General features: G+C 45.1%; 1 long non-coding RNA gene across 1 annotated transcript; it reads left to right on the top strand.

Moving 5' to 3' along the window:
• Positions 1 to 239: 239 nt before the first annotated feature.
• LOC123380197 lies at positions 240 to 9,861 on the top strand. The gene is made up of 2 exons (XR_006585710.1): positions 240 to 2,915; positions 9,667 to 9,861. It is a non-coding gene; the product is annotated as an uncharacterized LOC123380197 (long non-coding RNA).
• The last annotated feature ends 4,625 nt before the right edge of the window (positions 9,862 to 14,486 follow it).

The following is a 14,486-nucleotide window of genomic DNA, read 5'->3' as shown; positions in this document are numbered from 1 at the left end:
CCCAAGAATTCTACTTCAAACTAATATTTCTTTTGGACTGAATCAGAGCTAATCATTAAGATTAATGTAAAGGAAAGTCACGGCAGTCTTCTTCTTCTTCTTCTTCTTCTTCTTCTTCTTCTTCTTCTTTTTCTTCTTCTTATTTTAGAGAGAGAGAGAGAATGAGAGCAGGGGAGATGGGCAGAGGGAGAGAGAGAATCCCAAGCAGACTCCACACTCAGTGCAGGGCCCGACACGGAGCTCAATCCCACGACCCTGGCTGGGATCATAACCTGAGCCGAAATCAAGAGTCAGACTCTGAACCGACTGAACTACCCAGGCATCCCACAGCATTATTGAAACAGTGAAAAATCAATAATAATCTAAAGGCCAGGCTGAATAATATAAGAATGAATCAATTAATTATGGAACAGAACATAGAATGTTACAGTCTCTAAGCTGCTGATTTGGAAGTGCTCTTAAATGAGAACATTCTCCAAAGTACATTCTTATACTATGTATATAGTATGATTCTAATTTTGTATCCTGTTTATGTATATATAAACTCAGACTCATTTATTTTTTATATATTATACACATTTACCTATACTATATAGAAACTAAATGATAATCTTGTAAATTATAGCTATTTTTCTTCTTTAAAACTTCTTTTTAGATGTTCTCAGGTACTGAAAATATCAGTGATGATATGGAATGTCATTGGAGAACAGTCCCTCTGAGTTCCATGTGTCTACTCTTGTATCTCAGTCCTTCCTTTCATTGCCAAGTTCTTTGAAATAGGGCCATGCTCACTGTACTCACTTGTTCCGTCTCCATTCACTCCTCATGCTGTGGTTATTCCCCCACTTTTGTCCTAATATTGCTATTAAGAAGAGCCTCAGTCTCCTAATTTTCAAATTAAATTTCCACCTCTAGGTCCTTCCTTGAACCCAAGACATTTTACACTGTTCTCCATCATTTAATTCTCCAAAATCTGTACTCCTTTGCTCTCCAGGGCACTTGACCTCTCCTGGGTTTCCTCCCAGCCCGGGGTTTCTTCTCCAGCCCTTCCCATTCAAGGGGGTCCATCCGTGCTTGTTTTTCTTCTCATGTTGCGCACAGTATCGGAATTTTTAGTTCCAGTGGAAGATTTACCATGAAGCCCGTAAAGTTCATCCTGTGGCCTCTCACTTGCAACTTGGATGGGCAACTCGGAAGGTCCTGGGAAGGACCTTAGTATTAAAGTATTAAGTATGACTTTCATACAGATATAAAGTAAACGTATCAAAGATTTCATTTTAAGCGTAATGGGGGAACCGGGCAGATGTTATATGTGGTTCAAAGGAAAAAACAACAGACACATTTATAGATCAGAAATACTGAAATGAAGGTACAAATGGAGACAAAGGGCCCCGCACGGGGCAGGATTGGTTTGCATTTCAACATATAAAAATTATCTTGCCTTGCTATCAGTTGTCTACAATTCAGCCTTGTTAAGTAGCTCCTGTACAATCAGAATCAGCTGATGCAAAAGACGTGTTGTGAGCAATAGTTTTCTATGAAGCACGGATTTTTCTCTCCGGTACAGCAGTCTACACACAACAGTCATATTTAATAAAACAGACGACAGTAAGATACCTAACTACACTTGGTTAAGGCTGCTCCCTTCCCACTTGGAGTCGGCACATCTCATGTCAGAAGCTCAGGGGTGGCCACGGAGGTTTTGGGGGACCCAACTCAGGGAATATTGAGGTAGGGATACACTTAGATCGGATTTGACAGGATATATTGATGTGGTCCCTCATCACTGTCGTGGTAGACGAACGGCTTCCGGCAATAGTCTTACTTACCTACCCTGAAGCAAAGGTGCAGGGTCCAACCCGGAATTCAGAATATTCCATGGCAACATCAACAACCCATTTGCCACCGACTGTCACCAACTTAAATAATCTTGAAGATCCTCAGAATTTACCCCTCAAATGAAAGAAGCATGATACAGGGGTTTTTGTTTTGTTATTTTTTTCATATTTGACAGCAATTTGACAAATCTCGAGTATTTGCAAGACACATTATAAGGTATAAGCTGTGGTGCTGAAAGAAATTTATTTTTTTCTTTTTGTTAAATCTTTATTTTTGGGAGAGAGACAGAGTGTGAGCTGGGGAGGGGCAGAGAGAGAGGGAGACAGAATTGGAAGCAGGCTCCAGGCTCTGAGCTGTTAGCACAGAACCTGACACGGGGCTCGAACCCACAAGCCGTGAGACCATGACCTGAGCTGAAGTCGGACGCTTTACTGACTGAGCCACCCAGGTGCCCCTGAAAGAAATTTTTCTAGATTATCAGTAATGAAAAAGTTTTGACCAACCATGCTGGAAGGAGGATTGAACTACCTCTCTATTCTCTCCGTAGAAAACATTTTAAACATTGTTAAATGAAGAAGGAATCGGAGTATATGCAGCAAAAACAAAAAACAAAAAAAACATACGGGTTTTTATAAAAACACTGCGAACAATACAAATGATGTATTTGGAGGATTTTGTGACGTTTGTGGCATTTTTCAGCTTTTTCAAATTCATAATTTATTATGATTTCCTGTAACATGCTAAAGAAATATTTCTTTTTTGAGAGAGAAAGAGAGCACAAGGTGGGGAGGAGAGAGGGAGAGAGAGAGAGAAGAGAATTTCAAGTGGCTTCCAAGCTCAGTGCGGAGCCCGACGTGGGGCTCTATCTCGCAGCCATGCGATCACGACCTGAGCCAAAATCCAGAGTCAGATGCTCAACCGACTGAGCCGCCCGGGCCCCGCAAGAAATATTTCCTTATAACCTAATTTTGTACTTGTAGTTTTGTATTTTTTTCTCTTAAAGAGGGCCCCCCAATTGAACAAACTTCAGACCTACAAACCTACGTCCGACGCTGACCTCCAAATGGAATCATACGGTATGAAGCTTCTCAGACCGGCTTCTTTCACGGCGCGTATGCATTTGAGGTTTATCCGTGTCTATTTGTGGCTTGATAATTCATTTCTTTTTATTGCTGAGTAATAGTCCACTGTCTGGATGTACCACAGCTTGTTTCTTTATTCACCTCTTGAATGTCATCATGTTTTGGCAGTTAAAAAAAAAGAGGGCTACTCAGGGTGCCTGGGTGGCTCAGTCAGTTAAACGTCTGGCTCTTGATTTCGGCTCAGGTCATGATCTCACAGTCAGTGAGTTCGGGCCCCGCACTGGGCTCTGTGCTGACAGGGCCGAGCGTGCTTGAGATTCTCTCCCCCCCCCCCCACCTCTCTTCTCCCATCTAAATAAATTAAAAAGTTTAAATTTTTTTTAAAAAAAGAAAGAAGAGAAAGGGGCTGCTATAAACGTTTGCATGCAGGTTTTTGTAAGGACATTGGAGTTTGTGCCAGGATCATGTGGCAAGAGTGTGTTCCGTTTTGTAAGAAGCTACCAAGCCGTCTTCCGGGGTGGCCGTACTGTTTTGCGTTCCCACTAACGATGAATGAGGGTTCCTGTGGCTCCACGTCCTTGCCAGCACTTGACGTGATCAGTGCTTTGGATTTTAGTCGTTCGAATGGGTGTATGTGATGGTGTCTCACTGTTGTTTTAATCTGCATTTCCCGGGGCGCCTGGGTGGCGCAGTCGGTGAAGCGGCCGACTTCACTCAGGTCACGATCTCGCCGTCCGTGAGTTCGAGCCCCGCGTCGGGCTCTGTGGTGACAGCTCGGAGCCTGGAGCCTGTTTCGGATTCTGTGTCTCCCTCTCTCTCTGACCTTCCCTCATTCATGCTCTGTCTCTCTCTGTCTCAAAAATAAGTAAACGTTAAAAAAAAAATTTAATCTGCGTTTCCCTAATGACACGTGACGCTGAGCATATCTTTATATGCTTATTTTCCATCTGAATGTCTTCTTTGGTGACTGGGCGACTGCCGTGTCCCGACTGTCAACTCCAAGCCCATAGGAGTCTGATTATCTTCTCATCTCAAGTGACCAGTGAGTTGGCCCTTGTGAACCGTGATGCAGCCACCAGGGTCGGGGGAGAAATGGGTCCCTCCTCCATCAAACCAACACTGTCCTTAAGAGGCACCTCCTGAACGTGAGCAAATTACAACCCTCCTACTGGTAAAGTGGCTGTCCCACTGCCAACACCAGAGGGGGACAATACCTATTCCCCATCCAGCGGGGGTTTAGACTCTCAGTAAAGCCCTTTCCATCCATTATCTTACTTATTTCTCACAGTGACCCTGCACAGCAGCGACTACAGCTCCCACTTTGTCGGTGAGGACACAGACTGAGAGGTGAAATAACCCACCCGACGTCTCTAATAAGCTAGCAAGTGGCGATGCCAGGGTTTCGTGGCCAGCGGCTGGCCGGGGCCTCTCCTCCCCCTCCTTACGGATGCGGTTCACCGAGCTGCGGGAAGGACCGGAACACGTGACTGCCAGCGCGTGGCCACCTCAGGCCACTTCCCGCCGTTCGAGCCCCACAGCAGTCCCGTGAGGTAAGGCAGGGCAGCGCTCGGGGCCTTGACTTGCTCGGAAGTGGCAGACCCAGGAGAGACGAGACACAGGACAGGAGACGGTTTTCGGGACATCAGGAAGGTCCAGTGTCCCAGCACGGAGTGGATGAGAAAGGACAGCCCGGGAAGCGACCGCTTCACTTAGTGAAGGGGCAGCAAGGCTTGCCACGAGGTAGGGCCTCGGAGAGCTGGGTTTGCTGGGCCTCAGCCCACGGAGGTCCTTCCTGCAGGCCGGATGACAAGATCTGGGAGAGGAGAGAGAAAAGCCTTCCCTGGATTCGCCAGCACCAAAACAGAGACGGGTTTTGAGCGCGGGTTGGATCAGACCTCCCAGGGTTTGGGCTCCTCTCTGACCTCGCCAAGTGGCTGATCCTCTGAGTGAGAGGCAGAATGTCTCCGCCTCCGATTCCTCCACCAACAAGGCTTCCAGACCCCCACTGGCACGTTTTCCCCTCGGGATGTCTCAGCTCGAGCGTGTCCCACCTACCCCTGTCTCCCCCAGGCCCGTCTCTTGCTTCTCACCCTGGCCTGCTGCCCCTTTCAAAGGAATCAGGCTCCCAACGTTTGGCCACCTCTGCTCCCTTATCACCCACCCACCCAGCCACCAGGGGTTCCTTATGGGCAGGGCTGACGGGCTCTGAGGGAGGGGGAGCGGCCTGGAGCTCAGCTCAGCTTGGCCTTGTGTGTGTGTGTGGCAGGGGGTGATAAGAAAGCATGTTGCCACATCCACCTTGTTCACTGCGGCCTCCCCAGCACGCCGAACAGTGCCCGGCTCATGGGGGCATTCGAGAAAAATGTGTTCTAGAGCAGGCAATGCATAGAGTGAAGTGACGGCAGAAGAAACCAAATACACAGTTAGTTGAAACTTATGTTGCCTACAAAATTCTAAATTCCTTACATAGACTTGTTCGTTCACTTTTCAACTATGTGCTGAGTGTTTACTTCATGCTGGACACTTCAGGCGCTGGGAATAGGGCAGCGAATGAGCCCAAAGGGGGAGGAGATCAAAACAAAACAAAACAAATCAATCATTCAATAAGCTAACTTAAGCTAATGATAAACGCCAACAAAAGTTGAAAAAGAAAACACAGGAAAATTCGACAAATATTTGGATATTTGACCATTGAGCGAACCAACGGATGAATAAAATGGCGTGGCCAAAGCCCGTGGCCTGAGAGTGTGGCCATGGAAGTCCCCCCGGCAGGCATGGGCAGGAAAGAGAACACGGGTTCAGTTTCACAACGTGTTGAGTTTGCTGGTGACACAGATTCCTGGAGAACTGGTAAATGCAAACGTGAACGTTCAGGTTCATAGCCACATACACAGACGCGTGCATATCCGGCACGATCGAGAATAAAAACACTTCAAGCAGAGGAGGAAAGAACCCAAAAGAGGCAGGCGTGGCTCTTCAAAGCTGGAGGGTGCTACGCGGCCCACGTCCCCATGGGGCACGCTGGCACACCCTGGGCCCCCCACGGGCCGCTCCTCTGTCTCCAGCACGATTTCCTCCTCCGAGGTCGGCTTCTGCCTACCTCTCGGTCTGCCTCACCTTAAGAAAAATGTCCCGCAGGGAGATCTTTCCGGAGAGTTTACGTTGTGGTTTGTGGAGGGTGTAGCAACACCACGCGGTGCTGGAATCCCGACAGAGCCTGTTTCTCAGAGATTCGGCTGGAATTGGCTGAGAACCTTGACGTGCTGGTGCCTGCTCGGCACCCCCCCCCCCGCGCCCTTGCACGAGGGGCGTGGGACGGTGTGTTCTGGGTGGATCCCTCACCTTTCTCTCCTCGCTCCCATGACAGACCCGAACACTGTGGGCACATTCCTAAACCGAGCTCCCGAACCTGATGGCACGATCTCAGGCCAGCCGAGAGGCCCCGTCCTCCCCCTGTTCTGACCAAGCGCTCGTCCCCGTGACGGCCCCCAACGGGCAACCGGTGACTCACCCGGCAGAAGGTGGTCCATGCTGCTGTGGAAATCCCTGCCCGGTGGTTCCTCCCTGCCCAGAACACGGCGCGAGAAATTACAAATTTCAGAGTCAGTGGTAGTTAGCACAGGTCAGAGAAAACACCGTGTCTTTAGCCTTCTGGAGCAAGCATAGCGCATTTGACGATAAATGGAACTCTGGATGTATATAGCCATTTGAAAACATGTTGGGAACGCCTGCCTGTAAAAGTTGCCAAGATGAGCCTCAATCACTAAAATCAAAGTTGACATCTTCTGAGTGAAACACAAGGAAATTACCCCACCCAAGAAAACCAAGTTGTCAGGTCGCCTGTCCTAGCAGGCCCCAAAAGGGCTTGGTTGAACAGAAAGTACATTCACATCACAGAACCCACTGGGCATAAATGTGTGAATACCACCCCCCCCCCCCGACCAGCCAAAATGATGTGTCTGTATGACTTTGGACTAAAAAGGTCACGTTCACATTTCTCAACGTTGCTGGAAGTATTTGTTCCCAAACCCAGCTCCAAACTCCATACATCTCCCTCTCCACCAAAGGGCTACCTTCTCAATCTCCTCATTTCTTCCAGAGGTGCCTTCATTCTAGTACTAGGCTAGGCACAGAGGGTCAAGAGTAAATGTAAATCATAACCCTGCCTTAAAATAGCCAAAACAATCTTCAAAAAGAAAAACAAAACTGGAGGTATCACAATTCCAGATTTCAAGTTACCCTACAAAGCTGTAGTATTCAAAACAGTATGATGCTGGCACAAAAATAGACACATAGATCAACAGAACAGAACAGAGAGTCCAGAAATAAACAATTCTATGGTCAACTAATCTTCAACAAAGATGGCAAGAATATGCAATGGGAAAAAGATAGTCTCTTCAACAAATGGTGTTGGGAACACTGTAGAGCATTATGCAAAAGAATAAAACTGGATCACTTTCTTATACCATACACAAACATAAACTCAAAATGGATTAAGGACCTAAATATGATACCTCAAAGCATAAAAGTCGTAGGAGGGAGCACAGGCAGTAATCTCTCTGACATCAGCTATAGCAACATTTTTCTAGATGTATCTCCTGAGGCAAGGGAAACAAAGGCAATACTAAACTATTGGGACTACACTTCTGCACAGCAAAGGATACAGTCAACAAAACAAAAAGGCAACCTAGTAAATGGGAGAAGATATTTGCAAATCTGATTAAGATATATCTGATTAAGAGTTAGTATCCAGGGATGCCTGAGTGAATCAGTTGGCTAAGTGTCCAACTTTGGCTCAGGTCAGGATCTCACAGTTCGTGAGTTCGAGCCCCATGTCAGGCTCTGTGCTGACAGCTTGGAGCCTGGAGCCTGCTTGAGATTCTGTCTCCTTCTCCCCCTGCCCCTCCTCTGCCTGCCTGCTTGCTCTCTTTCTCTCTCTTTCAAAATAATAATAATAATAATAATAATAATAATAATAATAAACATTAAAAAAAATTTTAAGTTAGTATCCAAAATATATAAAGAACTTATAAAACTCAACATCAAAAAAACTCAAATAATCCAATTTAAAAATGGGCAGAAGACATGAATAGGCATATCTCCAAAGAAGATATCCAGATGGCCAACAGACACATGAGAAAATGCTCAACATCACTCATCAGGAAATGCAGATCAAAACCGCAATGAGATATCACCTCATAGCTGTCAGAATGGCTAAAATCAAAAACACAAGAAACAAGTGTTGGTAAGAATGTGGAGAAAGAGGAATCCTTGTGCACTGTTGGTGGGACTGCAAACTGGTGCAGCCACTGTGGAAGACAATATGGAGGTTCCTCAAAAAATTAGAAATAGAGCTACCATATGATCCAGTAATCACACTACTGGGTATTTACACAAAGAATACAAAAACACTAATTTCAAAGAATACATGTATCCCTATGTTTATAGCAACATTATTTACAATAGCCAAATTTTGGAAGCAGCCCAAGTGTCCATCGAATGATGAATGGATAAAAGAAATGTGATATAGGGGTGCCTGGCTGGCTCAGACAGTGGAGCATGAGACTCTCGATCCTCAGGGTCATGAGTTCAAACTCCATGTTGAGTGTAGAGATTACTTAAACAATAAATAAAAATGTAAAAAAAAAAAGAGGTGGTATATACATCCGATGGAATATTACTCAGCCATAAAATAGAATGAATCTTGCCTTTTGCAATGACTTGGATAGAGCTAGAGAGTATAATGCCGAGCAAAATACATTAGTCAGAGAAAGACAAGTACCATATGATTTCATTCGTATGTGGAATCAAAGAAACAAAATCAACAAAGGGGAAGAAAAAGACAAACCAAGAAACAGACTCTTAACTATAGAGAACAAATTGATGGTTACCAGAGGGGACTTGGGGGATGGGAGAAATAGGTAATGAGGATTAAAGAGCACACTTATGATGAGCTCTGAGTGAATGTATCGAATTGTCGAATCACTATATTTACACCTGAAACTAGTATAACACTGTATGTTAACTATACCGGAATAATAATTAAAAAAAAAGGATATAGAAGGTCCATAATGAGAAAACGAAGCCCATAAATTTATATACAAAAAGACAACAGTATATTTTTTTTCTAGGAGGCATAACCATAGAGGAGGAGGTCCCTTTGTGGAAATGGCCCACAGTAAGGCCTCGGGGAGATGGAAATTCAGTGAATACATGACATGAAGCTTGAAGAAAGATAATCTTATTTGATGGCTCTTTACAATCAAGAAAATAACATACTTGTTTTTGAGAGAGAGTGAGCTGGGGAGGGGCAGAGGGAGAAGGAGAGAGAGAATCTCAAGTATGCTCCACACCCAGGTGGAGCCCAACACAGGGCTCAACCTTGACATCATGACCTGAGCCAAAATCAAGAGTGGATGCTTAGCCGACTGAGCCAGCCAGTGGCCCTGTCATACTTTTTAAAGGACTGGGATGAGCACTGGGTGTTGTATGGAAACCAATTTGACAATAAATTTTGTCAAAAAAATAAATAAAATCAGTTTTGGCAAAAAGAAAAAAATTACTAATTTCTATAAGAAAGAAGTTGGAGGGGCGCCTGCCTGGCTCAGTTGGTAGAGCATGTGGCTCTTGATCTCACGGCTGTGAGTTCAAGTCCCATGCTTGGGTGTAGAGGTTACTCAAAAATAAAATCTTAAAAAAATTTTGGCTTTTTACAATTCATGATATGGCATTTTGTGCATCTTAGGGGAGGCAGATGGCTGATGTCGAAGAGCGAGGCAATGAGGAGAGACCCCTTTTCTGAGCTGCACAGGCCAAAGCCAAGGCCGTCCCATCCTGGACACTATCATTCTCTACTTCAGCCCACCGGGCCCTGGCATCTCACCCCGGGTTGTTCTCGTATTTATTTCAGCCAGTGTGATATAAAAGGAAGAAACTTTGACATTTTTTCCTTCCTTATTTTGTTTGCCAGGTTTTACTGATGTTTGTTTGGCGATCAGTGTGCAAATACCATAAATAATTTGTGTATGATTCTTAACATAAGCACCAACTGCTAATGTCATGTTAATACAATTTTTCTCTAAAGCATTATTCTAACCACTTTCCAAATTAAAATTTAGAGGCAATTTCCCCCCAAAAATGAAAATCACAGGGGCGCCTGGGTGGCACAGTCGGTTAAGCATCCGACTTCAGCCAGGTCACGATCTCGCGGTCCGTGAGTTCGAGCCCCGCGTCAGGCTCTGGGCTGATGGCTCGGAGCCTGGAGCCTGTTTCCGATTCTGTGTCCCCCTCTCTCTCTGCCCCTCCCCTGCTCATGCTCTGTCTCTCTCTGTCTCAAAAATAAATAAACGCTGAAAAAAAAAAAATGAAAATCGCAAGTCCTAGTATGTTAAAATATTGGTAAGTTTTTAGGTCTTTTATGGAGAATTTCAGAATTTGATGACATAGCCATTAAGAACGTTAATAGGGAAAACAAGACTGCCCAGTATCGAAGAGAATGTCATGGGTTCACAATTCCTATGGGTAAAGCCAAGACCAAATAGGCTTTTTTAAATTTATTTTTTAACATTTACTCATTTTTGAGAGACAAAGACAGAGCACGAGTGGGGGAGGGGCAGAGAGAGAGGGAGACACAGAATCCGAAGCAGGCTCCGGGCTCTGAGCTGTCAGCACAGAGACTGATGCGGGGCTCGAACCCACTGAACGGTCATGACCTGATATGAAGTCGCACGCTTAAACAAATGAGCCACCCAGGCGCCCCAAGAGTTTTATTTAAGCAAACTTATACTTGGGGCGCCTGGGTGGCTCAGCCAGTCAAGCGTCCAACTTTGGGCTCAGGTCATGATCTCACAGTTTGTGGGTTCGAGCCCCGCATCAGGCTCTGTGCTGACAGCTTGGAGCCCGGAGCCTGCTTCAAATTCTGTGTCTCCCTCTCTCTCTGCCCCTCCCCTGCTTGCTCTCTGTCTCCCTCTAAAAAAATAAACATTAATTATAGAAATTATAATAATCTAACAAATTATGGAAAGGAAAAAGTAGTAACTTTATAGACACCATCTTGACCCAACGATCAAAGCTAGTTGATAAATCATGTTGGTAACATGAGCCTCCTGTTAGCAACAATAGCAATGACAATGAAAAGAGCATATAACCTCTGAGATCGTCTTCCCGAAGAATTCGAAACACCAGTTATTCATGAGGAAACCGAGCAAATCTCGAGTGAGGAATATCTGACCCAATATTCCTCAAAAGTACGAAAGCCATGAGCAACAAGGAAAAATTGATGAACTGCTACAGATCGGAGCAGATGAGGGAGACAGGATGACTAATACTAGAACTAGTCCCAGGACAGAAAAAGTATGTTAGTGAGCGAATTGATGAAATCCAAAAGAAGTGTGTAGTTTAATGGTATTATACCAATGTTAATTTATCAGCTTGATCAATATGTTAATAGCAGCAGAATTTGGGCGAAGGGTATACAGGAACCATCGGTGCAATCTTTGCCATTTTTCTGTAAATCTAAAATAATTTCTAAATAATTTTTTAAAAAAGGAGAAGGAGGGGCGCCTGGGTGGCTCAGTCGGTTAAGCGGCTGACTTCGGCTCAGGTCGTGATTTCGTGGTCCGTGAGTTCGAGCCCCGCGTTGGGCTCTGTGCTGACAGCTCAGAGCCTGGAGCCTGTTTCAGATTCTGTGTCTCCCTCTCTCTGACCCTCCCCTGCTCATGCTCTGTCTCTCTCTGTCTCAAAAATAAATAAACATTAAAAAAAATTTTTTTTAAATAAATAAAAAATAAAAATAGAAAAGGAGAAGGAAAAAGGGGAGAGAAAAGTAAAGGGAAGGAGGAAAACGCTGTTGGTAGGATTGTAAAATGGTACAAGTGTTACAGAAAACAGTATGGCAGGCCCTCAAAAAATTAAGAATAGAATTGCCACATGATCAAGCAATCCCAATTCTGGGTATATATCCAAAGAATTCAAAGTAGGACCTCAAAGAGATATTTGCATGCCTACGTTCCTTTCAGCATTATTTGCAATAGCCAAGAGGTAGCAACCCAAATGTTCATCAGTGGATAAATAAAGAAAGAAAATGTGGTTTAGGGGCACCTGGGTGGCTCAGTTGGTTGAGTGTCTGACTTCAGCTCAGGTCATGATCTCATGGCTCCTGGGTTCGAGCCCCGCCTTGGGCTCTGTGCTGACAGCTCAGAGCCTGGAGCCGGCTTCTGATTCTGCGTCTCCCTCTCTCTCTCTGCCCTTCTCTTGCTCATGCGCTGTCTCTGTCTCTCAAAAATAAATAAACATTAAAAAATTAAAAAACCAAAAAAGAAAATGTGGTTTATGCATACCGTGAAATACAACACAGCCATAAAAAAGGAAATCCTGTCCCGTGCTAAAGGATATTATGCTAAATGAAATAAGCCAGTGACAAAAAGACAAATACTGTATGATCTCACCCGTATGAAATATCTTAAGTAGTCAAAACTGTAGAAACAGAAAATGGAAAAGTGGCTACCGAGGGCTGGGGGAGAGGACAGGACGGTTAGTGTGTAATGGATGTGGAGTTTCAGTTTTACAAGATAAAAAAGTTCTAGGATCAGCTGTACGATAATGTGAATGTAGGGGACTTGGCTGCTCAGCTGGCATGAGGCTCTTGTCTCCAGGTTGCGAGTTTGACAAGGTCCACACTGGGTGTAGAGATTACTTAAAAATAACATCTTAAAAAAAATAATGTGAATACACTTAACGCTACTGAAGTGGACACTTGACAATGGTGAAGATGAGGGGCACCTGGGTGGCTCAGTCGGTTAAGTGTCCGATTCTTGATTTCGGCTCAGGTCATGACCTCACGGTTCGTGAGAATGAGCCCCCCGTCAGCTCTGAGCTGATAGCGAGAAGCCTGCTTCTCTCTCTCTCTCTCTCTCAAAGTAAATGAACATTTTAAAACATGGTTAAGATGGTCATTTAATGTGTTTTTACCACAATAAAAAAAAGATCTAGCAGATTAAAATTTCAACAACTGAAAAATATAAAAACTAAAGATCAAGAACTCAGTATATGAGTTTAAGAGCAGTGTAGACACAACCTAGGAGAGATTTTGTGAACTGGATTTTTAAAAAATCCAAAAAGGGACATCTGGGTGGCTCAGCTGGTTAAAGGTCCAACTTTGGCTCAGGTCACGATCCCACAGTTGGTGAGTTTGAGCCGCACCACAGGCTCTCTGCTGTCAGTGCAGAGCCTGCCTCAGATCCTCTGTCTCCCTGTGCCAGCTCTCTCTCTCTCTCTCTCTCTCTCTCTCTCTCTCTCTCTCTCTCTCTCAAAAATACATAAACATTAGGGGCGCCTGGGTGGCTCAGTTGGTTAAGCCTCTGACTTCAGCTCAGGTCATGATCTTGTGGTTTACGGGTTCGAGCCCCTCGTCGGGCTCTGTGCTGACAGCTCAGGGACTGGAGCCTGCTTCGGATTCTGTGTCTCCCTCTCTCTCTGCCCCTCCCCGTTCATGCTCTGTCTCTCTCTCCTTCAAAAATAAATAAACATCAAAAAAAATTTTTTTAATACATAAACATTGAAAAATAAAAATAAGTAAATAAATAAAAGAAAAAAAAACAAAGCTAAGAAAGACAAAAGACAGAAATATAGAAGCAAAGGTAAGAGATATGGATGATACAGGAGAAGACCTAACACTCATTCAATAAGACCCTAGAGACAGAAGAGGGAATGAGGCAGAATCAATACTTAAAAAGATACTGTCTGGAGCGCCTGATTGGCTCAGTAAAGTATCCAACTCTTTTTTTTTTTTAAATTTTTTTTTTCAACGTTTATTTATTTTTGGGACAGAGAGAGACAGAGCATGAACGGAGGAGGGGCAAAGAGAGAGGGAGACACAGAATCGGAAGCAGGCTCCAGGCTCTGAGCCATCAGCCCAGAGCCTGACGCGGGACTCGAACTCACGGACCGCGAGATCGTGACCTGGCTGAAGTCGGACGCTTAACCGACTGCGCCACCCAGGCGCCCTGTAAAGCATCCAACTCTTAATCTCGGGGTGGTGAGTTCAAGCCCCACACTGGGCATAGAACTCACTAAAGAAGGAAGAATGAAGGAAGGGAGGGAGGAAGGAAGAAAGAAAAAACTGATAATTTACCAGAGGCAGTTTGATCCCGAAGCTAATGAGGTCTATCAGAGAGAAAGGGAGGGAGGGAGGGAGGGAGGGAAGGAAGGAAGGAAGGAAGGAAGGAAGGAAGGAAGGAAGGAAGGAAGGAAGGAAGGAAGGAAGGAAACCAACCAAACAAACAAACTGATAATTTCCCAGGGGTAGTTTCAGCAGTTCCGGCACGAAGCTAATGAGGTCTGTCTTCTGTCTCCTTCGAGAAGGAAGCCAGCCTCGGCGTGGTGGTCCTGAAGCTGCAGGCAGGCCCAGGTCGGCCAGCGCTGTTTCTATTCAGCCACCAACACCCCGCGCCGGGTCTCACTGAGTGAGCACAGCACGCATCTGACCGCAGGATGCGTGGACCGCATCTTCCCCCTCAAAGACCGCCTTTGAGTTATTGACCCTCATCCACGACCAGGTAGGGAGGA

Source organism: Felis catus, chromosome C2, assembly GCF_018350175.1.
Source record: "Felis catus isolate Fca126 chromosome C2, F.catus_Fca126_mat1.0, whole genome shotgun sequence".
NCBI classification, from domain to species: domain Eukaryota; kingdom Metazoa; phylum Chordata; class Mammalia; order Carnivora; family Felidae; genus Felis; species Felis catus.
This window is presented reverse-complemented; position numbering and strand designations above follow the sequence as displayed.